Source organism: Myotis brandtii, unplaced genomic scaffold (genome assembly GCF_000412655.1).
Source record: "Myotis brandtii unplaced genomic scaffold, ASM41265v1 scaffold59, whole genome shotgun sequence".
NCBI lineage: Eukaryota > Metazoa > Chordata > Mammalia > Chiroptera > Vespertilionidae > Myotis > Myotis brandtii.
In genome coordinates, this window is record NW_005370223.1 from 6094347 (window position 1) to 6098739 (window position 4393).

Here is a 4393-nt window from a genome sequence, read left to right on the forward strand (position 1 = left end):
CCTTGGCTGTGCTGGCACGGCACAAGGGTGGAGTAGAGGGCTACTTGTATGTGTGTGTGTATCCTCAATGGTTCTCTTTCTTTGGAGAACCCTAATATACCAGGTCTTTTAATTTGACCAGTGCTATTTCCCTGACACCTTCTCCAGGGCACAGCTACCTGTGTAGAGAATTAGAGGCAGTTCTATCTGAGAACCAACTCTAAATCATTTTTCAAGCTGGTCTCAAGCTGGTCAAAAAAATACGAGGATGGGGTTAAGGCACCAAGAATAAATCAGTGAGACATCTCTAGGAGAAAGGCTCCCCTTAAGGTGTCCCTTAGGATGTCGTCTCCCTAAAGGTTTCTTCTAGCTCCAAGGTTTCGCTCCCTGACCAATGCCCTTGATGACAGTCCCCATTTATGTCCCTGACGCATGATGAATGTCCTCCACAGAGAAAGGGAGTGAGAGTTGAAGCAAAATTTCCCAGCCATGCCAGGCTAAGGAGTTAGAATCACATAGAGGGCCTCAGTGAGCCTTGTGCATGTCCATCTGCATCAGATTTCTCTGTCCTGTAGAAAATGCAACCAAGAGAAACTAAATGCTCTTTAAGAATTTGGAAGGTATAGTAAATGGTCCTGTTAGCATCAGCAGAGAGTTATGGGAATCAGAAAAAGGTAGTTTTGCCCTGGCTGGGTAGCTCAGTTGTTTAGCTCAGTCCCGATATGCCAAGGTTGCAGGTTCGATCCCCAGTCAGGGCACATCCTAGACTCCACCAATGAATGCATAAATAAGTGGAACAACAATTGGTATTTCTCACTCTCTAAAAAAATCAATAAATAAAAAATTGTTTAAAAAAAAGGGAAAAAAAGGTAGTCTTGAGCTTTTCATCACCTTTGTCTGTGTCCTCAGGCCACGTAACAACTTCCCAATTGTTCTCCCTCCCTACAATTGCACAGGCCTCCTTTTGGTTCACTTTTCAGTCTGACAAAAACTAATGAGCCCCTGCTGTGTGCCAGGCGCTGTGCTAGATGCTGGGGATGTGAGAGCAGTGAGCACGACCCACAGGGTCCTCTCCTCATGGAGTTTTACACTCAAGAGAAAAAAGAAACTAAGCAATTTTAGTTAAAAGGCAATGATTGTTGTGATAGTGGAAATGTCAAGGTGAAAGAGCAGGAAACACTCCCAGCTGAGAAAAATACATGTGAAGGCTCAGAGCGTGGACACGATACAGAGACTACGGAGGAAGGTGGTGTGGGAGACGGGTAGAAGCCTGATCTGCTCAGGACATTCAGCAGCCACTTGCCACATGTGGCTACTGAGCAGGTGAAATGCGGTTAGTCCAACTGAGATGTGCTGTAAGCATATAACACATACCAGATTTCAAGATTAGTATAAAAATGTAATATATATCATTAACAATTTTATATTGATCATATGTTGAAATTTTATATTGATCATATGATAAAATTTTGGATGTACTGGGTTAAATTAAGTTATTAAAATTATTTTTTTTTTACTTTTCTGAAATTTCAATTTTCAGAAAAAATTTTCTAAAATTTTACTAGAAAATTTCAAATTACATGTGTGGCTCCCATTATATTTATATTAGACAGCACCGTTCTAGACCATGTTAGGAAAGCTAGCCTTTATCCTGAGAGCATTGGGACGGTTTTGAAGTGTTTTCAAAAGGAAGTGACATGGCCTGATTTGCATTTTCAAAAGACTCTGTGGCGAGGAGCCTGGATGGTAGGGTGAAAAGGCTAGAGGCAGGGAGACCAGTTATGGGCAGGGGCAACTGTTCCCATGTGAGATGGTGGATTAGACAGGGTGGTAACAACATGGGTAAAGAAAACTTAAAAAACTGAAAAACAAATTGCTAATACCAAACACTCTCATTCCAATGAGAATAGGTTAAATCATATAGAATTTCCATCTTCATCAATAAAAATATTGGAATATCTAACAAGAGCCAAAGTTGGAATAACCGAGTAGCAAAATATAGTATTATAACTCCAAGAATGATATAAATATCCATAAGTCCATACTGACATAAATAAATGAGTACATAAAGAAATGGTGGAGAAGCAACAACTCTTTCTTACAAAAGTCCAATTAATAAATAATTTAGGAAACAAGAAATCACCATTAGCATATCACAGTAATAACTGCCTCAGGAAGATCCACTTGAGGATACTGAGTGGGCAAACGTTTAAGCAGAAACAGGTTATTTGCATAAAGTAGCTCCCTCCAAATAGTTCATAGTTATAAAGAGAAAAGTTAGTCAGTTTACAGTGGAAAATTCCAGCAGCTATCACTTAGCCAAGTGATCGAGCAGCATCGCCAGTAATTGAGACATCATGTATTCCTTGATATGATTCACTGAGGACATTATTACTCTATGCATCTTCCCAATCAACACATGACCTCAATCTAATCATGAAAAAAAACATTAGACAAACCAAAATTGAGGGGCATTCTATAAAATAATTGAAAAGTACTGTTCAAAGGAGATAAGACAGGAACGGCCATAGATTGGAGGAAACTGGAGATGTGACAACTAAATGCAATTTGAGATCATGGATTGGGTCCTGAAATAGAAAAAAGGCATTAGCAGAAGAACTAGTGAAACCCGCCTTTGAAAACAGTGCATGGGAATGGTGGCGTAGGTAAACGTCAGTACTCACTGCCTCTCACATCCACATCAAAATTATAACTAAGATACAGAACAACCATCATCCAGAACCACCGGTAAGCTGGCTGAATGGAAGTCCTACAACTAGAGAAGTAAAGAAGAAAGCACACTGAGATGGGTAGGAGACAGGTAGGAGGTGCGGAGGGGCGGAACAGGCTGGTCCGGCACCCACGTGGGCCGCTTTTTAATTGGGAGGAAGATCACCTCTGTGGAGGCTGCCCGGAGGAGCAAGAGGTCCCAGCCCCACACCAGACCCCCAACCCAGTGTCCCAGAGCTGGGAAAAGCAGTCCCTATGGGCAGTAAGAACTATGGGCTGTAAAAACCAGTGCAGATTGGGGCTCAGTGACATAGAGGCTGCTGGAGACCCAGCTGTTCCCCTTAAAAGGCCGGCGCACAAACTGAACTTACAAGGTCCTGCTTCCTCTGAGCTCCAGCACCAGGGTGAGGCTCTGGGGGACCCAGACACATACGAGGAGAAACTGGACTGTCTGGCATCCAGGCAGGAACTTGGGGGCCGCTTTCTTTCAGACTGAGGTGCTTGCAGCAGTCAATTGCTCCCCATGCTGGGACCTCCCTGGTCACAGGGCTGACTGGCAGCCATTTCTGTTTGCTCCACCCTGGTGATTCCCTGAGACCCCACCTCATCCAATTTATAACCCCATCCAAGCTGTGAGCAGCAGCTTTTGCATATGAATGGCCTTTCCTTGCTTAGGCTAAAACCTGTCAAGCAAGTGCAGCTGGGTCAGGGAGCCCCAAACCTATCAATAAAAGGCCCAAGACCCAGCACCAGCACCAGCCTGCCTTGCTTCACAGCTGGGCCTTGTCTGGGCGCTTCCAAACCTGATACAAAAAAAAGGAATCTGAAGATCTCTCTGGAGCTCCTGCTGGATAGCCCCAGGCAGTGGCTAACTTTGTATCTCCCTGGAGATCCAGGAGCCAGTGTATCCACTGGTCAGTGTGAGACCATACCAGCTTACAACTCTACACATCCCTAAGCGATACTCTCAAGGGGCAGACTCAGTGAGCACCAAAGCCCCACTGAAGCAAGTCTGCTCCTTAAGGGTGTCTCCTGCACAGCAGCTCTCCCACTGGAGTTGCAGCTGGTCCCCACAGCCAATTGGCCTGGAGGCCAATTCCTCCCAGTGACACCAACAGCAATCAAGTCTCAACTACAACAAGACTGTGCTCACAGCCCACAAAGGGGAGCACCTAGAGCTCCCAGCTCAGGTGACTGGGGAGGCTGAGCCACTGGGCCCTATAGGACACCTACTACACAAGGCCACTCTACCAACTCAAGGAGACATAGTAGCTCTACCTAATACATAAAAACACACACAGGGAAGCAGCCAAAATGTGGAGACAAAGAAACATGTCACAAATGAAAGAAATGGAAGAAAGCAAACTACTGGCTATAGAGTTCAAAACCACAGTTATAAGGTTACTCAAGAATCTTCTAGAAAGTTAGTGAAACTTTCAAGGATCTTAGTGAGAATGAAAAAAAAAAGGGGAAAGGACCAATCAAAAATTAAGCATACACTGACTGAAATAAAGAATAATATAGAGGGATTCAACAGTAGAGTAGAGGATCCTGAGAATCAAATCAACAATTTGAAATATGAGGAAGCAAAAAACACCCAAGTAGAAGAGCAAAAAGAAAAAAGAACCCAAAAATATGAAGTTAGTGTAAGGAGCCTCTGGGACAACTTCAAGCGTACCAACAT